Source organism: Triticum dicoccoides, chromosome 4B (assembly GCF_002162155.2).
Source record: "Triticum dicoccoides isolate Atlit2015 ecotype Zavitan chromosome 4B, WEW_v2.0, whole genome shotgun sequence".
NCBI lineage: Eukaryota > Viridiplantae > Streptophyta > Magnoliopsida > Poales > Poaceae > Triticum > Triticum dicoccoides.
The window spans coordinates 77384538-77412199 of NC_041387.1; positions in this window are offsets into that span (position 1 = coordinate 77384538).

Consider the following 27662-nt stretch of genomic DNA (forward strand, 5'->3'; position numbering starts at 1 on the left):
ATGTATGCTAACATAACGGACATTGTTCAGTTGTAGTATATCTCCAGTTTTGAGGTTCATCCGTGTGTGGTTCTATTGTGTTGTCGTTGGTATAACTTGTTTTCCAGGAGCGCAAAACCCAGAGTTGATGATTATTTCAAATCCATCAATGTCAAGGCGGCGTACTAGACCCACGATCCTTTTATTTTGGCAAATCAAGCAACACAAATATTTTTCTTGGAAGACACATTTGCACGTAGTGATGACTGGAGAGTATTGCAAAGGTTTGAGCAGAGGAATTCGTTTAATGGAGTTGCACAACAAGACGATGCTTACACTGCTCCTGATGTAGAAGATTCCATAGATGTTCCTAATATCTTTGAGAACCATCACGTCAATGACGCTGGCGAAAAGATTGCTTGTCAGGTTGTGGACATACGAGAGTTGATCAATAAGACGCCAATGTTCGATGACATTGGGGATGAAGAAAAAGATGAAACTGGGGGGAATTATGATTCAAACCGATACACATGGCGAAGATGTTGATGTTGCTGCTACAAGTGATGATTAGATTGCTTTTGTCGCATTTGCCTGTCAGAAGGCGTTTTTTTATCTACGATGTGAAATTGTGTTTGCTATGAATACAGAAACCTGATATAGTTGTTGTTTAGTATTTTGCTGTGAGAACATCACTTATTATGTATGTTGATTTCCGTTTGGTGATTGTATGATGACTAAAACATGATGACATTGTTGTTTAGTTGTACTCATATTTATCTGTGAAACTTGTATTTGATGACATAGTTTGTTGTTGGACTGCAATTTGCTCGACGTCTTCGAATGGGAACAAAGCTGACCCGACAAGGCTTCTGCTAATTTATTTATTTATTAGCAAAAGGGCCTCTGCTATTTATTTAATTATGAGCAAAAGGGGATACCCCCCCATTTTCCTTTAATAGCAATCATTAGATGTTCAGAACACTACGCCCAGCCTGCTAGACAGGTTTGATTCATTACTAGTTTCGGCAAAGTGTACATGTCATAGCCACGGAATACATCACGAGTGCTACATACACTGCAAATAAAGAGACAATCATCCTACAGAGTGATACGTCTCCAACATATCTGTAATTTTTGATTTATCCATGCTGTTATATTATCATTCTTGGATGTTTTACAATCATTTTATAGTCATTTAATATCATTTTATGGTACTAACCTATTGACATAGTGCCCAGTGCTAGTTGCTGTTTTCTGCTTGTTTTTACATAACAGGAAATCAATACCAATGGAGTCCAAATGCAACAAAACTTTTTGTGGACTTTTTTGGGCCAGAAGACATCTAGTGGGCCAAGAAAGCACCTAGAGGGTGCTCCAAGGGGAGCACAACCCAGCAGGGCGTGCCTGGAGGCCCAGGCGTGCCCTGGTGGGTTGTGCCCGCCTCGGGTGCCTCCTGAACTGTCTCTTTGCTCTATAAATACCCTAGTATTCCAGAAACCCTAGGGGAGTCGACCAATATCAATTCCAGCCGCCGTAGAGTCCAGAAACACAAGATCCAATCTAGACACCATCTCGGAGGGGTGCATCATGTCCATTGGTGCCTCTACGATGATGCGTGAGTAGTTCTTTGTAAACCTACGGGTCCGTAGTTAGTAGCTAGATGGCTTCCTCTCTCTCTCTTGATTATCAATACAATGGTCTCTTGGAGATCCATATGATGTAAGCCTTTTTGCGGTTTGTTTGTTGGGATCCGATGAACTTTGAGTTTATGATCAGATCTATGTTTTTATCCATGAAAGTTATTTGAGTCTTCTTTGATCTCTTATATGCGTGATTGATTATAGCATCGTATTTCTTCTCTGATATTTGGGTTTTGTTTGGCCAACTTGATCTATTTATCTTGCAATGGGAAGAGGTGCTTTGTGATGGGTTCGATCTTATGGTGTTTGATCCCAGTGACAAAAAGGGAAACGACACGTATGTATCGTTGCTATTAAGGATAACAAGATGGGGTCTATTTCTACATAAATAGATCTTGTCTACATCATGCCATCGTTCTTATTGAATTACACCATTTTCCATGAACTTAATACACTAGATGCATGCTGGATAGCAGTCGATGTGTGGAGTAATAGTAGTAGATGCAGGCAGGAGTCAGTCTACTAATCCTGGACGTGATGCCTATATAATGATCATTGCCTGGATATCGCCATGATTATTTGAATGCTCTATCAATTGCCAAACAGTAATTGTTTCCCACCGTTTGTTATTTTTCTCGAGAGAAGCCACTAGTGAAACCTACGGCCCCCTGATCTCTTTTCATCATATTTTCCTTTGCGATCTATCTACCTTTGCTTTTATTTTCAGATCTATTAAACAAAAAATAAAAAATACCTTGATGCAATTTATTTGTTTCGCGATCTATTTATCCTATCTACCACTTTTACCTCGCGTTATTTGCCTATCTTGTGGCGCCGTACACGAAAGGGATTGACAACCCCTTTAACACGTCGGGTTGCGAGTATTTGTTATTTGTGTGTAGGTGATGTTTATGTGGTGTGAGGAGGTTCTCCTACTAGTTCGATAACCTTGGTCTCATCACTGAGGGAAATACCTAATGTCCCTATACTGCATCATCCCTTCCTCTTTGGGGAAATACCGACGTAGTTCTAGCAGACATCACAGAGCACATCGGTTGTGCCCCTTATCTTCACAAGCTCTTTCATCTCCTGATTGTTGTCAAGGCCATTCAGCAGCTATTGCTTGGCCATGATCATAGGAACTGCATCTTTAACCTTCTGCTCTGCATCTTCTTCTTCTATCGTTCCTTCAGTTACTTGTCCAACACCCCAACCTACTGGTATTGAGATTCCCTAGCTAACCAAATAATCAGCGTAGTAGCATTCCCCCACATCAGCAACTTCCCAGAAATACAAATCACACGAATCTTCCCTTTTGTGCACGAATCAAATTGGAAGATAATCAACCAATCTATTAAAAAAACAGCAACTGAAAGCAGCGGAACAACACTTAAACATATTATTACCCCATGATTCGGGCATTTGTAGAAGACTCGGCCAGGGTTGAGGATTGTGGTTGAGACATGGTAGATGACTCTGCGTGATTTGCAGTAGTGGCACCACACCAACGGCCGCGGGTTGCGATGAGCAAACGGCTGCGATGCGTGTGTCGGCGGGGGTGTGATGAGACCCACAGGCGATGGTATGGGTGGCGACTTGGCGCATATCTAGTTGTTGCCTTCTAAAGAGCAGGTGGACGAGCCGCCAGCGGACATGGTTGCTGCGTCCAGAGCTTCTGATGCTAGGCAGAGTAAGTAGACAAGAGGAGAAGCGAACGTTGGATATGTCAGTTTCATAGCACCATATATAGTCATAGTCTAGGTTTGGATTCAAACCAGCTACAGGAGCAATCCCATTCTGGCCGCACCAGGTGTCGGCAAACTTATGCTGCTATACATCTCAGCCACCAATCAGGTGGTGAGTGCGGCGCTCGTCGTAGAATGAGAATTAGAGGAACACAAGTTCCAGGTTCAGAAGCCAGTCTACTATGTGTCATAGGTCCTCACACCATGCAAGTCCAAATATCCTCAGTATCGAAAGATAGCATACACAGTCTTTATGGCATCCCGAGAACCGCGACACTACTTTCAAGAGTGTTTGGTGACAGTAGTATCTGAGGTACCCCTCAATGACATAATCAACAACAGGGATGCCATGGGGTGCATCGCAAAATGGGCCATAGAGCTCCTTCCCTTTGAGATCATATACAAACCACGTCGAGCAATTAAATCTCAGGTGTTGGCCGATTTTTTATCCTATTGGACAGAAGCCCAACTCCCCAAATATAGCACATACGCACACTGGACAATGTACTTTGACGACTCAAAAATGCTGGCTGGATTGGGGGCTGGGGTAATCCTGATATCCACCACAGGTGACAGCATCTGGTACGTCTTACAGATCATGTACACGGACTCCAATAATGCAGCCGAATATCAAGCACTATTCCATGGTCTTCGAATCGCAACACCGATGGGAGTTTGGTGGCTGGAGGTGCGAGGAGATTCGAACCTCGCCATCTCACAGGTCAACGATGAATTCGACGCCAAAGACCCAAAAATGGCGGCATATAGAAACGCCATCCTCAGTATGTCAACACGATTTGAGGGTTTAGAATCCCATCATCTCTCTAGAGACACTAGCCAGGCCGCAGACATCTTTGCCCGCATGGGTGCCAAGAGGGACCCAATACCTAAAAATACCTTTCTAGAAAGGCTATTCAAGCCATCCATAGTATGGCAGGGCAGGGATAGTGGCACCTCAATAAATGAGCCTGCCTAGATCACCCCACCAGAGATTGAATCGGATGATCATATCATCAGAGGCTCCGCACTTGAGGAAACACCTTCGGCCCACGAGATCATGGCCATAATCACCCCTTGTACCTAGCCACTGCTCGCCAACCTCTTGCGACAGGAGCTCCCTGACGATTAGACAGAGGTGCGACACATAGTCCGGCTTTGTAAAGCATACAAGGTCCATGAGGGCGAGCGCTATAAAATAGCACTATGGGGTCCTTGAGAGGTGCATATCCGAAGAGGAAGGGCGGTAGTTCCTCGCCGAGATACATGCCGGCACGGGTGGCCACCATGCAGCAGCTCGGGCCCTGGTTAGCAAAGCGTTTCGAGCAGATTTTTTCTGGCCTACATCCCGTGATGATGCACGTACCTTGGTCCAACATTGCGTTGGGTGCCAGCTGTTTGCAAATCAAAGCCACATGCCTCCCACAGCTCTTTGCACCATACCCATAACATGGCCATTTGCTGTCTAGGGGCTTGACATAGTCGAACCACTTAAAGGGGGACCAAGAAAAAGAAATACCTATTAGTGATGGTAGATAAATTCAAAAACTGGATCAAAGCTCGACCGGTAACCTCTGCGGAATCGGACATGTTATCGACTTCATATCCAGTGTTGTCCACTATTATGGTGTCACCCATAGCATAATCACCGACAATGGGTCTTATTTTACCGCCTAAGAGTTCTAAGATTGGTGTGCTAAGATGGGTATAAAGCTCGACTACGCTTCGGTGTACCACCCGCGAACCAACGGGTAGGTGGAGCAAGCAAACGGATTAATCATGAGCGGCATAAAGCCTCACTTAATCCTCTCCCTTGAGGAATCAGATAGCAACTGAGTAGAGGAGCTGGACTCTGTGCTATGGGGGTTGTGCACTACTCGCAATCGATCAACCGGATATACCCCATTCTTTATGGTGTATGGCGCCGAAGCAGTCCACCCATGCGACTTGATTCATGATGCATCCAGAGTACACATGTACGAAGAGAAGGAAGCCGAGCTAGATTGGCAAGACGACCTCGATGCACTAGAAGGGGAGCATGACATCGCCCGAGCATACACCGCACTCTATCAACAGCAAGCATGGCGTTACCAAAAACGAGAAGTTCGGGCGAAGACATACAATGGGGGAGACCTCGTCCCGCGCCTCCCCGAGAAGCAAAAGCAGAAGCTTTCACCCAAATGCGAAGGTCCATTCATCATAGATAAGGTACTCGCAGGAGGGGCATATCACCTTCATAGACCATCAGATTAGGGCCTTGAGCCAAACCCATGGAATGCCACGCGTCTTCGGCATTTCTACACATAAGCCCGGCCTCGTCATCAGCACTACCCGCCTTGTCTTCGTCTTTTTTCTCTTCGTTTAGATTTTTGGGGCTTTAGCTTCCCCGACCTAGAGTTCAGATAAACCGTAACGTGGTAGGTCACCATTGTATGCATCTTCAGATATACTACCCAACTTTACCTGTGGGCTTCTCCTAAAAGCAGCCACTTATAATAGACTTCTTAAAACCCCGTTTTGTTGTTTGAATTGATCTCCTTCCCGTATTTCTAAAGCCACTATATGCACTTATTTGACTTAAGTCCTTTGCTTTGTCGGGTTGCCTGGCTCCTGTGTTTACGCCTATGTTCTCGATTGTTCGGCTAGGGAGTAAAGGGTTGCGCTACGCCCGGGTATTCCGGATATGTACCTCAGACGGGTGAAGCCGGAGGCCAGCGTTCTTACAGAAAATAATGGGTCGGCCTCCAGGGAAGTGGAAATAAACAGGCGCTTGCTGATGACCCACAAGTGTAGGGGATCTATCGCAGTCCTTTCGATAAGTAAGAGTGTCGAACCCAACGAGGAGCAGAAGGAAATGACAAGCGGTTTTCAGTAAGGTATTCTCTGCAAGCACTGAAATTGTAGGTAACATATAGTTTTGTGATAAGATAATTTGTAACGGGTAACAAGCAATGAAAGTAAATAAGGTGTAGCAAGGTGGCCCAATCCTTTTTGTAGCAAAGGACAAGCCTTGGCAAGTTCTTATATGAGAAAAGCGCTCCCGAGGACACATGGGAATTATCGCGAAGCTAGTTTTCATCACGCTCATATGATTCGCGTTCGTTACTTTGATAATTGGATATGTGGGTGGACCGGTGCTTGGGTACTGCCCTTTCTTGGACAAGCATCCCACTTATGATTAACCCCTATTGCAAGCATCCGCAACTACAAAAGAAGTATTAAGGTAAACCTAACCATAGCATGAAACATGTGGATCCAAATCAGCCCCTTACGAAGCAACGCATAAACTAGGGTTTAAGCTTCTGTCACTCTAGCAACCCATCATCTACTTATTACTTCACAATGCCTTCCTCTAGGCCCAAACAATGGTGAAGTGTCATGTAGTCGACGTTCACATAACACCACTAGAGGATAGACAACATACATCTCATCAAAATATCGAACGAATACCAAATTCACATGACTACCTGTAGCAAGACTTCTCCCATGTCCTCTGGGACAAACGTACTACTCACAAATCATATTCATGTTCATAATCAGAGGGGTATTGATATGCATTAAGGATCTGAACATATGATCTTCCACCAAATAAACCAACTAGCATCAACTACAAGGAGTAATCAACACTACTAGCAACCCACAGGTACCAATCTGAGGTTTTTGGTACAAAGAGTGGATACAAGAGATGAACTAGGGTTTGAGAGGAGATGGTGCTGGTGAAGATTTTTATGGAGATTGACCCCCTCCTGATGAGAGGATCGTTGGTGATGACGATGGTGTTGATTTCCCCCTCCCAAAGGGAAGTTTCCCCGGCAGAATAGCTCTGCCGGAGCCTTAGATTGGTTCCACCAAGGTTCCGCCTCGTGGCGGCAGAGTTTCGTCCCGTAAGCTTGCTTATGATTTTTTCCACGGTAAAAGACTTCATATAGCAGAAGATGGGCACCGAAGGCCTGTCAGGGGGCCCACGAGGCAGGGGGCGCGCCCTAGGGGGGTGGGCGCGCCCCCCACCCTGGTGGACAGGGTGTGGGCCCCCTGACACTGATTCCTTCGCCAGTATTTTTTATTAATTCCAAAAATGACTTTCGTGGAGTTTCAGGACTTTTGGAGCTGTGCAGAATAGGTATCTAATATTTGCTCCTTTTCCAGCCCAGAATCCCAGTTGCCGGCGTTCTCCCTCTTCATGTAAACCTTGTAAAATAAGAGAGAATAGCCATAAGTATTGTGACATAACGTGTAATAACAGTCCATAATGCAATAAATATCGGTATAAAAGCATGATGCAAAATGGACGTATCAACTCCCCCAAGCTTAGACATTGCTTGTCCTCAAGCGGAAGCCGATATCAAAAAATATGTCCACATGTTTAGAGATAGAGGTGTCGATAAAATAAAATACGGACATGCAGGCATCATGATTATTCTTATAACAGCAACATATATATATATTGTCATATGATTTCTTATGCTCAAGTAACAATCTATTCACATTGTCAAGTATGGTTCAGAAACTTCATTGAGAACTAACAAACTATAATCTCGGTCATTGAAGCAATTGCAATTTATCATAACATAGGAAAGAGTCAACATAAGAGCTTTTCAGCAAGTCCACATACTCAACTATCATTTAGTCTTTCACAATTGCTCACACTCACGCAATACTTATGGTTATGGAGTTTTAATCGGACACAGAGAAAGATAGGGACTTATAGTGTTGCCTCCCAATGTTTTACCTCAGGGGTAATGACAACAATAATAGTTCATGCTAACTTACATCCAATTGGATATATATATCAGGATCTTTCCAACACGAGGTGCTTGCCAAAGGTAAAATAAAAAGGAAAGGTGAAGATCACCTTGACTCTTGCATAAGATATAAGGCATAAAGTAAAAGATAGGCCCTTCGAAGAGGGAAGGAGAGGTTGTCATGTGCTTTTATATTTGGATGCACGAAATCTTAATGCAAAAGAACGTCACTTTATATTGCCACTTGTGATATGAACCTTTATTATGCAGTCCGTCGCTTTTATTACTTCCATATCACAAGATCGTATAAAGCTTATTTTCTCCACACTAATAAGTCATACATATTTAGAGAGAAATTTTTATTGCATGCAACATGACAACTTACTTGAAGGATCTTACTCAATCCATAGGTAGATATGGCGGACTCTCATGGCAAAACTGGTTTAAGGGTATTTTGGAAGCACAAGTAATTTTTACTTGGTGCAAGGAGTTTGGCTACCATGAGGGGGAAAGGCAATCTCGACATGTTGGACGATCCATGACAATATACTTTAACTAAGATGTGAGAAAACATAACCCATTACGTTGTCTTCCTTGTCCAACATCAACTCTTTAGCATGTCATATTTTAATGAGTGCTCACAATCATAAAAGATGTCCAAGATAGTATATTTGCATGTGAGAACCTCTCTTTCTTTATTACTTCCTATTAATTGCAACGATGACCAAAACTATGTTTGCCAACTCTCAACAACTTTTATGCCTCATACTCTTTATGTGTGGAGTCATTGCTATCTATAAGATCAACATGGTCTCTTTTTATTTATTTTTATTTTTTCTATTTTCTCAAGATCATAGCAAGATAGCAAAGCCCTTGACTCAACACTAATCTTTATTATAAATAGCTCACGGACTCGATTACAAAGAGGGATCACAAAGCAAAACTCAAAACTAATTCATACCAAAACTTTATTTTGCTAGATCAAGATATTACTAAAAAGGATCGAACTAAGAAAAACGGTAAAGATAGGAGTGTGATGGTGATACGATACCAGGGCACCTCCCCCAAGCTTGGCAGTTGCCAAGGGGAGTGCCCATACCCATGTGATTATGTCTCCTTTGCTAGTGAACAAGGTGGTGATTGATAGTCGCACATCGAGCATAGGAGCTCTTCCAACTTGTGGATAATGTTCTTGAGTGCGATGATATGATCCTTCAACAAAATATTTTCACGTGTGAGATACTTGTTCTGTATGCGAGCTAACTCAATCATCTTGAAAGCTTCAATCTCAGTTGGGGTAAAGAGGTCAGGAAGAGGTTGGATGTTTTCTTCTTCTCCTGCCGGAGCTTTATCCTCCGTAGCCTTCTTGATCCTATCCTCCTTGTTGATCTCCCCGGATTCTTCTCTCTTTAGCTCCATCTTCATCAGCCAAGCATCGTTGCCTTCATTGTTGGAGGAGGGTGACGACATGATGCCAGGCCTTGACAAATCTAACAGAAAACAGCTCGAAACAAAGACAGAGGATATTTGCGTGATACGGTGGCCAAAACCTACGGGAGATTATATAATGAATTTTTACTAACCAAAAGAAGTATGGTGCAAGAAAACGGAGTCCGGAGAGCACACGAGGTGCCCACGAGGCAGGGGGGCGCGCCCAGTGGGGTAGGGCATGCCCTCCACCCTCGTGGATGCCTCGTGTCCTTCCCAGACTACTTCTTATTTTCCTATTTTCTTAAATATTCCAAAATGGAGAAATACTGCTGCTAAAATTAATTTGGAGCCGGTTTACTTACCGTACCACGTACCTTCCTTTTTGGAGTCTGGAACGTTCTGGAAAGTGTCCCTTATGTATTCCTCCGGGGTTACGGTTTCAATAATGTTAGTTTCAACATTTATTGGGTTACCTATTCTTTGACCGTTCACCACCTTCGGATTTGTGCCCTCGAAGTTGTTGATTTTTATGGCACTGGAACGATAGACTTCCTCGACAACGTAAGGGCCTTCCCATTTAGAGAGAAGTTTTCCTGCAAAAAATCTTAAACGAGAGTTGAAAAGCAACACATAGTCACCCACATTAAACTCACGCTTTTGTATCCTTTTATCATGCCATCTTCTAACTTTTTCCTTAAATAGTTTGGCATTTTCATAAGCTTGGGTTCTCCATTCATCAAGTGAGCTAATGTCAAACAACCTCTTCTCACCGGCAAGTTTGAAATCATAATTGACCTCTTTAATAGCCCAATATGCCTTATGTTCTAGTTCAAGAGGTAAATGACATGCTCTTCCGTAAACCATTTTATATGGAGACATACCCATAGGATTTTTATATGCAGTTCTATAAGCCCATAATGCATCATCAAGTTTCTTGGACCAATTCTTTCTAGATCTATTAACAGTCTTTTGTAAAATTAATTTAAGCTCTCTATTTATCAGCTCTACTTGGCCACTAGACTGCGGGTGATAAGGAGATGCGATTCTATGATTAACATCATATTTAGCAAGCATTTTATGAAAAGCACCATGAATAAAATGTGAACCACCATCAGTCACTAAGTATCTAGGGACTCCAAACCTCGAAAAAATAACTTCTTTAAGCATCTTAATAGAGGTGTTATGATCAACACTAGTAGTTGGAATAGCTTCCACCCACTTAGTAACGTAATCAACAACAACTAAAATATGTGTATACCCATTAGAGGCAGGAAAAGGTCCCATATAATCAAAGCCCCAAACATCAAATGGATCAATAACAAGAGAATAGTTCATAGGCATTGATGTGTACTACACAACCTTCTTCTTTTAGACGTTGTTGGGCCTGCAAGTGCACAGGTTTGTAGGACAGTAGCAAATTTCCCTCAAGTGGATGACCTAAGGTTTATCAATCCGTGGGAGGCGTAGGATGAAGATGGTCTCTCTCAAACAACCCTGCAACCAAATAACAAAGAGTCTCTTGTGTCCCCAACACACCCAATACAATGGTAAATTGTATAGGTGCACTAGTTCGGTGAAGAGATGGTGATATAAGTGCAATATGGATGGTAAATAAAGGTATTTGTAATCTGAGATTATAAAAACAGCAAGGTAGCAAGCGATAAAAGTGAGCGTAAATGGTATTGCAATGATAGGAAACAAGGCCTAGGGTTCATACTTCACTAGTGCAAGTTCTCTCAACAATAATAACATAGATAGATCATATAACAATCCCTCAACATGCAACAAAGAGTCACTCCAAAGACACTAATAGCGGAGAACAAACGAAGAGATTATGGTAGGGTACGAAACCACCTCAAAGTCATTCTTTCAGATCAACTATTCAAGAGTTCGTACTAGAATAACACCTTAAGACACAAATCAACCAAAACCCTAATGTCACCTAGATACTCCATTGTCACCTCAAGTATCCGTGGGCATGATTATACGATATGCATCACACAATCTCAGATTCATCTATTCAACCAACACAAAGTACTTCAAAGAGTGCCCCAAAGTTTCTATCGGAGAGTCAAGAACGTGTGCCAACCCCTATGCATAGGTTCATGGGTGGAACCCGCAAGTTGGTCACCAAAACATACATCAAGTGGCACATGATATCCCATTGTCACCATAGATAAGCACGTCAAGACATACATCAAATGTTCTCATAAAAGACTCAATCCGATAAGATAACTTCAAAGGGAAAACTCAATTCATCACAAGAGAGTAGAGGGGGAGAAACATCATAAGATCCAACTACAATAGCAAAGCTCGGGATACATCAAGATCATGCCATAGAGGGAACACGAGAGAGAAAACGAGAGGGAGAGATCAAACACATAGCTACTGGTACATACCCTCAGCCTCGAGGGTGAACTACTCCCTCCTCGTCATGGAGAGCGCCGGGATGATGAAGATGGCCACCGGTGAAGGATCCCCCTCCGGCAGGGTACCGGGAAGGGCTCCCGAGAGGTTTTTGGAGGCTACAGAGGCTTGCGGTGGCGGAACTCCCAATCTATCTTGACATTCGATGGTTTTAGGGTATGTAGGCTTATATAGGCGAAAGAAGTCGGTCGGGGGGTGCTCGAGGGGCCCACGAGACAGGGGGGTGCGCCCAGTAGGGGGGGCACCCTCCTATCTCGTGGCCTCCTCGAGGCTCTTCTGACATGAACTCCTAGTCTCCTGGGTGATATTCTTCCCAAAAATAACGCTGCCGAAGGTTTCATTCTATTTGGACTCCGTTTGATAATCCTTTTCTTCGAAATACTGAAACAGGCAATAAAACAACAATATGGGCTGGGCCTCTGGTTAATAGGTTAGTCCCAAAAGTAATATAAAAGTGTATAATAAAGCCCATAATCATTCAAAACAGATAATAAAATAGCATGAATGCTTCATAAATTATAGATACGTTGGAGACGTATCAGCATCTCCAAGCTTAATTCCTACTCGTCCTCGAGTAGGTAAATGATAAAGAAAGAATTTATGAAGTGTGAATGCTAGAGGTGCACAAGTTTGATCAATGATAATTTCAATCACCTTTACTAGCATCATTATATGTCATAACAGTAGTTCATCTCATAAAACTTCTCAATAATAAGTAACAAGCAATTCACATGTTAAAGCATAGACCATAAACTTTCTTCAAAACTAGCAAACTTCATTATTAGTCATCAAACAATTGCAATTCATCCTATTTTTAGGAAGAGTCTATGTCAGATCTTTGATTCAGCAAACTTCACATATCCAACTATCATATAGTCTTCTACAATTGCTAACACTCACGAATACTTGTGGTTATGAAGTTTTAGTCAGACACAGAGAAAGATTGGGTCTTATAATGTTTCCTCCAAACGTATTCACGTTTGGGTGATGTCAACAATAATAGTTCATGCTAATGTACATCCAATTGGATATATATATCAGGATCACCCCACCACGAAGTGCTTGCCAAAGGATAAAATGAAAAAGGGAAAGGTGAAGATCACCTTGACTCTTTCATAAAGTAAAAGACATAAAGTAAAAGATAGGCCCTTAGCAGAGGGAAGTAGAGGTTGTCATGCGCTTTTAGGGTTAGAGACACAAAATCTTAATGCGAAAGAATGTCACTTTATATTGCCCCTTGTATATGGACCTTTATTATGCAGTCCGTCGCTTTTATTGCTTCCATAACAAGTTTGTACAAACTTATTTTCTCCACACTAACAAGTCATGCATAATTAGAGAGAAATTTTTATTGCTTGCACCGATGACAACTTACTTGAAGGATCTTACTCAATCCATAGGTAGGTATGGTGGACTCTCATGGCAAAAACTGGGTTTAAGGATATTTGGAAGCACAAGTAGTATCTCTACTTGGTGCTAGGAATTTTTGTCTAGCATGAGGGGGAAAGGCAAGCTCAATGTCGTGGAATTGTCACATCAGATGTCCTCGTGAAAGGACTTAGTTGTGGAGCCATCGCAACTAGGAAGCTTGAAGGGGTTAATCGGGACAAAGGACATGAGAGGTTTATACTAGTTCGGCCCCTTACGGTGAAGGTAAGGCCTACGTCTAGTTGGGTTGGTATTGATGTTTCGATGACCAGGGAGCGAGATACGCTATGCCCGGCTCTCGATGAGTTGTTTCTTGCCCTAAGCCGCCAGCAAGTCGTCCCCTTATATAGACGGGTTGACGCCCTGCGGCTTACAGAGTCCCGGTCGGCTTATAAACAGTGTCCGGCTCGGTGACTAGTTAAGTCTACCTTATGATACAAGTCATATTACTATGGCGGTTTATTACAACGGGCCTTAAGTCGCCTGCGGGCCTTAAGCCCTCTATGAACCGCCATCTTCACCTTTGGTCTTGGGCTTCTCTCTGGTAAGTCTTCTTTGCGTAACCCGCCCCTCCTGGGCGGCTTACACAAATAGTTATATCCCCAACATTAGGCCCCAGATTGATTTGAACCTGTTCATGTCAATCTTAAAATACCTTATGGAACTGTCTTTCTGTCCTTTATCTTGCGCAAAGAATTTAACCCGCCGTGACGTCATCATCTTGATCCGGGTTAAATCACCGTGACGTCATCTTCAATAAACTTATTTTTACTCCGTCATATATTCCAACGGATCTTTGCCTTTACCGACCATCCTGAGAATCGAGGCGTCAGGGCCGCTGGATAATAAATTTTATCTCCTCGTTTCTCGTGCCGCCTCAGTTATCCTTCTCTTATAAATAGGCGCGACCCTGGCCTTCCCATTCTCCTTCTTCCAGTCGTCTCCTTCCTCTCGCTGCTTCTCTATAACTCGAGCTCTGCCGCAGCCGCCGTCGCAGATCTCGTCTTCACCAACTCCGGCCGCTGCATCAACCTGGTTTGACCAAAGAAACGCGACGAGCCTCCGCTGCAACCCTGCATCCGTAAGTCTCCTCTTTCCTGCCTCTTAGATCCACATTAGGACCTTCGAGTTTGCCGGAGTTCATCACCATTAGAACCAAACCCTAGTTAGTTCGCCTCTTAGATGCCTCTTCTGATCTGAGAATGATAAAAATGGCCGCGGTAGTTGTTTTCGCACTTGTTTCGGATATAAAACAGATCCCTTTCTCTGCCTAAGAGCCTCATTCGAGCCTATGAACACGTCTGCATCAGCTTTTAGGTCTAGAAAATTTTCTTATCAGAACAGATCTTTGATCTCCACCAACAGTAGCAAATCATGAAACCTGTTTGTATCACCCGGAAAACTGCTTCTATTGAACACGTTTAAACTCAACTGCCTATGTAGCCGGTTCAAATAGATAACACTAATATGTTAACCTTATTTCCTTCTTATGACCTTAAGAGGTTTGAACTGCCTTTGATACCTGTGGCGGCTTATACACTCTTGCACAGCTATCCTTATATCATTAGGCCCCTTATTAAGCCGCCACCTTGAATAATTAAGATATTTCTTCCGGGTTAAAATTGAACCAGATCTTCTTATTTTGTCATAGGCCAATTGTTGTAATGGCTCCTAAGGCTGCCAAGGCCCCTGTGACCTGCAATTGGGTCCCATCCATAGTTACCAAGAGTAAACTGGCTGAGTTCGTGAAATCTGGCCACCTGCCAAAAAAGGAGGTCATGTCTTATCGTGCCCCTGACCCGTCTGAAGAAAGGCCTCAACCCAAAGAAGGGGAGGTAATAATTTTTATGGATCATTTGAGCCGGGGATTTGCTCCTCCCGGGTCAAAATTCTTCAGGGAGGTTTTGAATTTCTTTGACCTTAGACCTCAAGACATCGGACCCAATTCCGTGTCAAATATTTGCAATTTCCAAGTCTTCTGCGAGGTGTACCTGGGAGAGGAGCCAATTCTGCTATTGTTCAGGGAACTTTTCTACATGAACCGGCAAAATGAACGTGCCAACGGGCCCAATCTTGAGCTTGGCGGCATCTCGATCCAGCGACGGAGAGACTTCCTTTTTCCTTATGCTGAGCTGCCGAGTCACCCAAAATCTTGGAAACAAACGTGGTTCTACTGTCAGGACACTTCTCCGGCTGATGAGAAGCCTCCGCCCGGCTTTCGCGCCCTGCGCCTTGAGTCCAACCATCCGCTAGCAGACAAACTGATGGCCGTTGAACGTCTGCCTCTCAATCCCACCATCAAGAAGATCAAAGCTCTCTTGGGAAACGATTTAAACGACATCGATCTGGTTCGGGTCTGGGTCACTTGGCGAATACTTCCCTTAAGCCGTCGTGCCGGTTTTATGTGTACTTACACAGGCGAAAAGGATGACCTGTTATGCCACAGTCCTGACGACTTACCAGATGATGTGGTGGATGCTACGACCCAGTCGCTATTGAAAGAGGGCACTGTGACGAGTAACACCTTCGGCTTACTGCCCTTTTGCAAGAAGAACCCGGCCCCGGCCGTAAGTTATCAATCTTAATAAATACTCTTTGCTGTATTATACCTTTTTTGGTACTCATAATTCCTTATCCTTTTCCACAGGCCGATGATAACTTCTGGAAGGTCAAATATGACATGAGGCTGCCAAACAAGCCAGGACGACCAAGAAAAACGAAAGGAAAGCCGCCAAGACGGGAACTTCAAAGAAGAAGAAACCCAGTGCCTCCGACTTACTCAGATTGGAGGATAGTTCTTCAGATGATGAAGAGGTAATCTTTACATTTTCTTAATTCCCTTGTCATTACCTGTCTGACATTCTATCCCTTCAGGAGGATACGGGGAACAGTCAAGCAGCCGATGAAGAGGTAACTATAATCTCCTCCGACTCAGAGCCTTTGCCCAAGCAAAAGTTCCAAAGGGTGACCCAGAAAGTAAGATTTTCACATGCTCTTGCTTATCAAGATCCTCAATTTCTTTTGAAGCAACAACAGCTTGTGAACCGGAGGCAGACCCGGAACAACAAGGATGCGGAACTCTCCTCCGGCTTACCTGACGTAACCAGGAAGCGTCGGACTGAGGTTATCGCCGGTTTACGTTCTGTCTTACCTTTAGCGGGCTTAATTCGTCAACCTCTCAATTCGTATGACTCCAATTATCAGGATACCTCTCCTTCTTCCGGCGAATCCATGCAATCAAATATGCTGGCTTTCAAAACTGCTCCCGGGTAATGTAACTTTATATACCTTGATCTTTGCTTTACCCATGCTTGCATATTCATCTTTCTGCCTTTGTTAACAGCATGCAAGTGAAACCCAGCAAGAGGGTAAAGAAGAATAAGCCGTCCCAAGACCCGATTGTAACTGAACCAGTGATTAACACGTCTGCTCCAAACAGCCCTACCCATCAGCCGCCGCCTGAACCGGCTTCTGATATTCCAGTGCCAACCTCTGATCTGCCCGCCGAAGATACTCTCAACAGTTCTGATAACCCGGAGACTCCTAGCCCGGTCAAGACAAATGACCCGGAAGAGATTGTGAGGTCTCAGTTTGTTGAACCAGGGTGGCCTACCGTCCTTGCCAAATGTACTGCTAAGGAAGAACTTGCCGAACACCGAAAAGCCAAGCAGGACATTACTGATTATACTCACTTAAGCATTGGTGATATAGTCTCGGGCTATCTGAATCAAGTGCACAATAGCCGTGACCTGGAAATTGATATGATAAAACAAATACAGCACAAATCTGAGGTATAACTTGTACTATTTACCTGAATCTTACAAACTGTACTAGCCCCCAAGTCTATTGATTATGAATGAATATGCTGTAGACTTAGAAATCTGCTAACTTGTTAGTTTATCCGGTTCAAAGAGAATATATTTAACCCGGTTATAACATGATAATCTTAAATTTGCAATATAGATTAGCCCCCAAGGGTCAAGTATCTTTACTTGTAAAGTGCTTGAGACTTAACATGTGTGACACGGTATGATAGGTTTAAAATTCTTCAGCCTACATTAGCCCCCAAGTGCGAAGTATCTTTACTTGTAAAGTGCTTGGGACTTGAATGTTACCTTACCGTGATCCTTACCATAACGTGGTGTCAATGTAGGCCACCATCAGTCAATTTGAATTGGAGCTTGCCGTCCTGAAGAGTCATCTCGAAACTCAAGAACTTGAAACTCAGAAGGCCAACTCCAAATTTGAATTCAGTGTCTCTGAAAATGAGAAGTTGAAGAAGAATTTTGAGTCGGAGAAGAAAGCTTGGGCTGATGAAAAGGCTTCACTGGTGACTCGGGCCGAGACAGCAGAAGCATCTCTTGCAGAGGCAACAACCCAGTTGTCCGACTTAAAACGGCAGATATCTCAAATGGTCTCAGCCATCTTCGGTAAGTTACTGTGCAAAACCTCAGACATTGTAACCTTACAATGACTATTGTAATAATTACTTCTGGCTGACTGTTATGCTTGTGCATAGACAGGCCCTAGAAGTACCAACCTGAAGCAAAACATGTTGATCAAGCTTAAAGCAGTTTACACCTTAGTGGAATAGCTATACTCCAGGTCACAACGTGCCTTGGCCCTTGTAGCCTTGTCAAACACTCCTCCCCGCCTTCTGCAAGACATGTTGAAGAGCCTCGCTTTTCTGCCTCAGCGGATCCAAGATTTAAGGTCGGCGTCCTCAAGATCCGGGGTCGTAGCCGCATTGAGCCGGGCTAAGGCATGGCTCCCAGAACTAGACCCGGCCGACCTTGCCCTTGGATACCCAAGTCTGAAGGAAGACGACACCGTATTTGACGAGCATGATTTCACCTCCTGTGTCAAGGCCATACATCCCGTGGCAACCCTTATTAGAAACGACACTGACCTTAGCAAGTATGCGCCGGCTTATGACAGTGAGAACCGGAGAATTCCAAACACTCCATATGATCAAATCAGCCTGATCCCTCCAATTCGTAAGCATACTTTTGCCCCTGAAGTGGACCCAGCCGGTTTAACAGATGATGAAGCTGAGTTTGAAGCTTTGAGCGGCATTGACTGGGCCTCGTCAACTTTCCAGGACAAAACAGCCGATGGAGAAGCGGAGAAGGATAACCCGGAGTCTTCAAGCCCGCCGAAGGAGTGAATCGCCAGGTGTTTTGCAAAAAACAATGCTTCATTTATTCAGACTCGGGGAGTCTTGTAATAGGGTAGAAAAAACCTCCCAATGTTTGACATGCCTTCGCGCATGTTCCTAGCGCTCAACACTTTCGTAAGCCGCCACTGCTATATATTTCTGGCTTTTATTTCCTTGGGGTGTTAAATTTGCTTCCCTTATTCTGCGACCCTTTGATAATCTTTCCTGCTGACATGATGCTCACCTGGCACTTAACAACCTGGTGTGACCAATATTAAACCGGAAATACAAAAAACATCTCATAATTCCTTTCACAAGGTCGCAGGATAGTCAAAACAATTTACAGGCTTCTGATTCGAATACGATCAGTAAACCGTTCCAAAGGGGTTAAGCTAAGATTCAGATACGATCATATAGCCCCCAGTGGCTTTGGCGATGCCAATCAAGTGGGTATCGACAACTATGTTCTCTTTGGTTCGAATACGACCTATGTTTGAACAGGAAGCCCCCAAGTGACCATAAGAGTTGTTTAATGACGATGATTCGAATACGATCCACGTCAGACCCAAAGGGGTTAAGCTGTGATTCAAATATGATCAAGAAGCCCCCAAGTAGGTTTGGCAGTATGCCGATCAAGTGGGTATCGATAGCTATGTTCTCTTTGGTTCGAATACGACCCATGTTTGAACAGGAAGCCCCCAAGTGATCATGGCTAGATTCAGATATGATCATAAGCCGGACCAAAGGTAAAGCCGGAATCAGATATGATCCGCTCCTTGTTAGTTGTGTCCACCACCTTACAAAAAAGACATATAAACTTTTGAGGGTAAAGAAAAAAGGACAGAGGTCCTGCTTTATTACTTTATAATATATACATCGCCAAAATATATAGATCTTGAGAGCCGGTGGCTTAAGTATAGTAAGGCCGAAGATGGGCTATGTTCCACGGCCGGCGGGTCTCTTCCTTTGACTTACGTGAGTCTTTGTGCTCTCGAATATCAATGAGGTAGTATGACCCATTGTTCAGATTCTTGCTGACCACAAAGGGTCCTTCCCAAGGAGGGGATAGCTTGTGCATATCAGACTGATCCTGAATGAGCCGGAGCACTAAGTCGCCTTCCTGAAAGGTTCTGCTTCTGACCCGGCGGCTATGGTAGCGACGAAGGTCTTGCTGGTAAATCGCTGAGCGGGCTATTGCTAAGTCTCGCTCCTCATCCAACAAGTCAAGTGCCCCCTGACGAGCTTTTTCATTATCAGCCTCAACGTAAGCTGCCACACGGGGCGAATCGTGCCGGATATCACTTGGCAGAACTGCCTCTGCTCCATAAACCATGAAGAAAGGTGTATAACCCGTAGATCTGTTAGGCGTAGTGTTGATGCTCCACAGCACAGAGGGTAACTCCTCCACCCAACAACCCGGAGTTCGCTGTAAAGGGACCAAGAGCCGTGGTTTGATACCCCTTAAGATCTCCTGATTAGCTCTTTCTGCTTGACCATTGGATTGACGATGAGCAACAGCCGAAACGTCAAGCCGGATATGCTCGCGTTGACAGAACTCTTCCATGGCACCCTTGGAGAGATTACTGCCATTATCAGTTATGATGCTATGTGGAAAACCAAAACGAAAGATCACCTTTTTGATGAACTGAACTGTTGTGGCTGCATCACACTGACTGGCCGGCTCTGCCTCAATCCACTTTGTAAATTTATCCACTGCCACCAGGAAGTGTGTCTTTTTATCCTTAGACCTTTTGAAGGGTCCCACCATGTCAAGCCCCCAGACTGCGAACGGCCAAGTAATTGGAATCATCTCAATACTTGAGCCGACACATGAGCTCGTCGTGAGAATTTTTGACATCCATCACATTTGCTAACAAGATCCTCTGCATCAGCATGAGCCGTCAGCCAATAAAAACCATGACGGTAAGCCTTGGCCACCAGAGATTTTGAGCCGGCATGGTGACCACAATCTCCTTCATGGATCTCTCGAAGTATCTCTTGACCCTCCGCAGGTGACACACAACGCTGGAATGCCCCTGTGACGCTGAGGTGATGTAACTCGCCATTAACAATTGTCAGGGATTTCGACCGCCTGACAATTTGTCTCGCCAAGGTCTCATCCTCAGGCAGCTCTCCCCGGGTCATATAAGCCAAGTATGGAATGTCCAATCCAGGATGACGTGAAGTGCGGCCACCAACTGTGCCTCCGGGTCTGGTACTGCAAGCTCCTCCTCTGTAGGTACCTTGACAGAAGGATTATGCAAAACATCAAGAAAGGTGTTAGGCGGCACCGGCTCACACTGAGATCCCAACCGGCTTAACGCATCAGCCGCCTCATTCTTCCTCCTATCAATGTGCTCCACTTGATATCCTTTGAAGTGCCCAGCTACAATATCTACTTCACGACGATAAGCCGCCATAAGGGGATCCTTAGAATCCCACGTGCCTGAGACCTGTTGAGCCACAAGATCTGAGTCGCCCAAACACCTTACCCGACTCAAATTCATCTCCTTGGCCATCCGGAGACCATGGAGCAAGGCCTCGTACTCAGCTGCATTGTTAGTACAGGGAAACATGAGCCGGAGCACATAACAAAATTTGTCACCTCGAGGGGAAGTTAAAACAACTCCAGCCCCTGAGCCTTCTAACTGCCTGGACCCATCAAAGTGAATAGTCCAATATGTATTATCCGGCTTCTCCTCAGGTGCGTGCAACTCTGTCCAATCATTCATAAAGTCCACCAAGGCTTGAGATTTGATGGCAGTATGGGGCATATACTTCAAACCATAGGGCCCAAGCTCAATAGCCCACTTGGCGATTCGTCCTGTGGCCTCTCTGTTCTGAATGATGTCTCCCAAAGGGGCTGAACTTACCACCGTTATAGGATGACTTTGGAAGTACTGCTTCAGCTTCCGGTTTGCCATGAACACACCATAAACAAGCTTCTGCCAATGTGGATACCTTTGTTTAGACTCAATGAGCACCTCGCTGATGTAGTAAACCGGCCGTTGAACCAGGTGCTCCTTGCCTGCCTCCTTACGCTCCACCACAATGGCCACACTGACGGCCCACGAGTTAGCAGCCACATATAACAACAGCGGCTCTCTATCAATGGGAGCTGCAAGAACCGGTGGCTCAGACAACTGTCTCTTTAAATCTTCAAAGGCAGTATTAGAAGCATCACTCCAGACGAAAGTGTCTGTTTTCTTCATCATCTGATATAGCGGTAAGGCCTTCCCCCCTAACCGGCTTATGAACCGGCTTAAAGCGGCAACACGTCCCGCCAGGCGCTGAACATCATTGATACATGCCGGCTTAGCTAGAGAGGTAATCGCCGTGATCTTCTCCGGATTAGCTTCAATGCCTCTGTTTGACACCAGAAAACCCAAGAGCTTGCCCGTAGGTACACCAAACACACACTTAGCCGGGTTAAGCATCATCTTGTAAACCCAGAGATTGTCAAAGGTCTCTCCCAAGTCAGATATTAAGGTTTCCTTTTCTCTGGACTTCACCACAATGTCATCCACATAAGCATGAACATTACGCCCAATTTGATTGTGCAAACAGTTCTGTACACATCGCTGATAAGTCGCCTGGGCACTCTTGAGTCCAAACGGCATAGATACATAACAGAAGGCCCCAAACGGAGTGAAGAAAGCTGTCTTCTCCTGGTCCTTAACTGCCATCTTGATCTGATGATAACCAGAGTAAGCATCCAAGAAGCTCAAACGTTCACAACCCGCCGTAGCATCAATGATTTGATCAATGCGGGGGAGAGCAAAGGGATCGGCCGGACAAGCCTTGTTTAAGTCCGTGTAATCCACACACATCCGCCAAGTGTCGTTCTTCTTGAGCACTAACACCGGGTTAGCCAACCACTCCGGGTGAAAAACTTCAACAATAAACCCGACCGCTAAGAGCCAGGCGACCTCTTCCCCAATAGCTTTTCGTCTCTCTTCGTTGACCCGTCGGAGAAACTGCTTGACCGGCTTATACTTTGGATCGATATTGAGAGTGTGCTCAGCGAGTTCCCTCGATACACCCGGCATGTCAGAAGGTTTCCATGCAAAGATGTCCCGGTTCTCATGGATGAACTCGATGAGCGCGCTTTCCTATTTAGGGTCCAAATTGGCATTGATACTAAATTGCTTAGAGGCGTCTCCTAGGGTAAAGTCAACAAGCTTTGTCTCAGCGGCCGATTTAAACTTCAATGCCGGGTCATGCTCAGTAGTTGGTTTCTTGAGGGAGGTCATATCCGCCGGGTCAATGTTGTCTTGATAGAATTTGAGCTCCTCCGCGGCACAGGCAGTCTCAGCGTAAGCCGCATCACCTTCTTCACATTCCAAGGCCACCTTTCGACTCCCATACACAGTGATGGTGCCCTTGTAACCCGGCATCTTGAGCTGTAAATAAACGTAACACGACCGTGCCATGAATTTAGCATAAGCCGGTCGCCCAAACAAAGCATGATATGGACTCCTGATTTTGACCACTTCAAACGTCAACTTCTCAGCCCTGGAGTCATACTCATCTCCAAAGGCCACCTCCAATTCAATCTTGCCAACTGGGTAAGCCGACTTGCCTGGAACCACCCCATGGAAGACGGTGTTGGATTTTCTCAGATTCTTCTCAGTCAACCCCATGCGCTGAAAAGTCTCATAGTAGAGGATATTGATGCTACTACCTCCGTCCATGAGTACCTTAGTGAACTTATATCCACCAACCTGGGGTGCTACCACCAAGGCTAACTGACCCAGATTATCAACTCGTGGAGGGTGATCCTCTCTACTCCATATAATGGGTTGCTCTGACCATCTCAAATAACGAGGAATTATCGGCTCAACCGAATTTACGGCCCTCTTATGAACCTTCTGGTCATATTTGCATAAGCTAGTGGTAAACACATGGTACTGCCCACCGCTCAACTGTTTCGGATAGTTTTGATAACCCGACTGCTACTGCTGTTGTCCTCCCTGACCAGACTGCTGTTGATTATTTCCACCGGGCTGTCCCTGAAAACCGGAGCTTGAACCGCCGCCAGGGCCATGAAAGCCGCCAGCCCCTGAACCGCCGCCAGATCCATGACTGCCATCAAAGGTATTGGAATTTTTAAATGCCTTCATGATCGTGCAATCTTTCCACAGGTGTGTAGCGGGGTGCTCTCGGGTGCCGTGTTTCGGGCAGGGCTCATTGAGTAGCTGCTCAAGAGATGGGCCTGACCCGCCGGATCGAGGCCACTTACCCTTATGTCTCTGATTGTTACCCTGTGTATTAGCGTTGGCTACAAGCTCCGGGTTGCCGTCCGCCTTACGCTTATTGCCGCTTTGATTCATCGGGTTGTGCTGTTGACCCTTTCCATTACCGTTCCTTTTTCCCTTCCCTGTCTTCTCATCATCAGACGCGAGATCCTTGGTACTATCAGAATCGGCATATTTGACTAAAGCCGCCATTAGCGTACCCATATCTCTGCAGTCACGCTTAAGGCACCCTAGTTTTTGCCTCAGCGGCTCAAAGCTGCAATTTTTCTCCAACATGAGGACTGCAGAGCCGACATCCATCTTATCAAATGAATGAATTATCTCCTTGACCCGGCGTACCCAATGGGTGGTGGATTCACCCTCCCCCTGCTTACAATTCGTCAAGTCCACGATTGACATAGATTGCTTACAGGTGTCCTTGAAGTTCTGGATGAAACGGGCTTTTAACTCCTCCCACGAACCAATGGAATTGGGTGGTAAACTTTTTAACCAAGACCGGGTCGTTCCATCTAACATCATGGTGAAGTATTTAGCCATTGCCGCATCACTGACTTCCAACAGCTCCATGGCCATCTCATAACTCTCAATCCATGCTCCAGGCTGTAAGTCGGCCATGTAATTCGGCACCTTTCGAGGTCCCTTGAAGTCCTTGGGCAGGCGCACGTTGCGCAAAGCCGGTATCAAACAAGGAACACCATCGGTTCTGGTGGCTACTCCCATCTCAATAGAAGTCGTTGGATACTCTGGAATATCCTGATGAGCCGCCAGCTGAGCCGCCCGCTCGTTCTCCTGACGTACTCGGTCTTGCACCGGGTTATAGCCACCATGTTGGTCACGGCGTTGGGCATTGCTTGACAAAGCTTCGGACTCCATGTGCCTGCTATAACTCGGGCTCCGGTTCTGACGAAGCGGTGCTAGCCAAGGCGGAGGAGTTGAATGAATCCTATCCCGGCTATAAGAATAGGTCTCTTGTTGAGCCAGGGCCGTCTGGACAAGTTCCCTGATCCTCCGGGTCTCCACCGCTGTTGGATCATCACCATCCACTGGAAGAGCCGCCAGACGCGCTGACGCTTCGATTAAATTCTCCATGGGGTTGGAAAAGTGACCCTCCGGTATCGGCACATAACGTGGTGGTGCCATGCTCACATGAGGAGGTGGCATCTCCCGACGCTGAGCCGGTCCTCCTGCTCCGGATGTCATAAACTGATTGGCATCTGGCGGGTTACTTGGGCCGGCTCCGGGTGTAGCGAAAAGAACCAGAGGGTCGTAATTCGGAGGTAACTGGGATTGGGTCTTCTGGTGTCTCCTCCTCATTACCTCATTGGACGCGTTTAAGCTCATCGTGAGCTGGTAAGCCTCCGATTGCAACCACTGTGCCCGGGCGTCGAGAGCCGCCCGCTCCGTAGCTAGTCTAGTATCCTCAGCTGCCAAGGCCTCCTTGGCCTGAGCTATCTCCTCACGTACTCGTGCCACCTCCGTGTCATGCTCATCTTTGTTCGCAGGGATAACCGTGGCGGTTAACAGGGCCGTAAGCTTGTCCATGAGGTCTATCAGCACTTGAGCCGGCGGGCGCACAGAGCCTCCTGCCCCGGCCGCTCCTATCCCGGACGTAATTGCAGTCGCGGCTGTAGAGTTTTGGCCGGGTTGAGTCCCAGCCATGAAGACTCCTGCCCAATTCGGCGACTCACAGGGGTCCGGAATACTAAAGCCATCGGAACAGCCCCCGAGCACGCCATCTTGTACTTGATACAGCGAATCTATTGAACCGGCGGACAAATCACCGTCAGAGAGGACGGCCGTCTCACCACCATCTTCAGGTCCTTCAGAAAGCTCTTTTCCATGGACGCAGCCCACAAAGACACGCTTCATGCCGGGTTGAGCTCGGGCGGGTTTCGCACGCTGAGCCCTCGACGAGGTCGGTGCAGTTGTGCGGCTCAGGTCCCGGCTCACCAATCCGGCCGATGAAGACGTGGATCCCTCCGAAGGGGACCCGGTACCCGTACTCAATTGAGCCGGCGTCAGGGCCCCAGCCTTCATCGTCGATGTAAATCTTGCCGCGACGACTCTTGGTCATCCGGCCCACCACGTATCCCTTGAGCCCTTCGAAGTTTCCCTTCAAGAACTCAAATCCATCGTGCGCTGGCCCCACGGTGGGCGCCAACTGTCGTGGAATTGACACGTCAGATGTCCTCATGAAAGGACTTAGTTGTGGAGCCATCGCAACTAGGAAGCTTGAAGGGGTTAATCGGGACAAAGGACACGAGAGGTTTATACTAGTTCGACCCCTTACGGTGAAGGTAAGGCCTACGTCTAGTTGGGTTGGTATTGATGTTTCGATGACCAGGGAGCGAGATATGCTATGCCCGGCTCTCGATGAGTTGTTTCTTGCCCTAAGCCACCAGCAGGTCGTCCCCTTATATACACGGGTTGACGCCCTGCGGCTTACAGAGTCCCGGCCGGCTTATAAACAGTGTCCGGCTCGGTGACTAGTTAAGTCTACCTTATGATACAAGTCATATTACTATGGCGGTTTATTACAACGGGCCTTAAGTCGCCTGCGGGCCTTAAGCCCTCTATGAACCGCCATCTTCACCTTTGGTCTTGGGCTTCTCTCTGGTAAGTCTTCTTTGCGTAACCCGGCCCCTCCTGGGCGGCTTACACAAATAGTTATATCCCCAACACTCAACATGTTTGAATGATCCATGACAATATACTTTAACTGAGATGCGAGAAAACATAATCCATTACGTTGTCTTCCTTGTCCAACATCAACTCTTTAGCATGTCATACTTAATGAGTTCCCACAATTATAAAAGATGTCTATGATAATATATTTATATGTGAAACCTCTCTTCCTTCAATATTCTTTCATGAATTGTTCAAATGACTAATATAATGCTTGCTAACCGTCAATAAATTTACCACCTCTACTTCTTAGATGTGAAGTCATTACTCCCCATGGGATAATCAAAAGAGACATATATAATTTAAGATTTATGACATTCAACTCATTCAACCATTTACTCATAGGATATAAGTGAAGCACACAAATAAATGACAAACTACTCCAAAAAGATATAAGTGGAGATCAATGAGTAGCTAAATAATTATGCAACTATGTGAAGACTCTCTCTCATTTAAGAATTTCAGATCTTGGTATTGTATTCAAATAGCAAGAAAAGCAAAACAAAATGGAATTGCAAGGATAGCACAACTCATGTGAAGAAGCAAAAACTTAGGCTCAACCGATACTAACCGATAGTTGTTGAAGAAGAAAGGTGGGATGCCTACCGGGGCATCCCCAAGCTTAGATGCTTGAGACTTCTTAAAATATTATCTTGGGGTGCCTTGAGCATCCCCAAGCTTGAGCTTTTATGTCTCCTTAATTCCTCTCATATCACGGTTTCTCTTTTTATCAAAAGCTTCATTCACAACAAACTCAACAAGAACTCGTGAGATAGGTTAGTATAAACCAATGCAAAACCTTATCATATTCTACTGTAACAAATTACTAAAATTATTATTCAACATTGAATACTAAATGTCTCTGCATATTTAATATTCCTATCCTCAAATAGAATCATTAAACAAGCAAACATATGCAAACAATGCAACCATAACAGCAATCTGCCAAAACAGTACAGTCTATAAAGAATGCAAGATTCATCATACTTCCCTAACTCCAAAAATTATAATAGAAACTTCCCACTATAATAAATTTATCAGAGCTTAATATGTAAAAATATTAAACATTATACCATTCTCTGACTTTTCTAGGGAATTTTTGCAACAGCGGTAAACTTTCTGTTTTCAAACAGCAACATATATACTAGCAAAATAAGCATGGCAAAGGATAT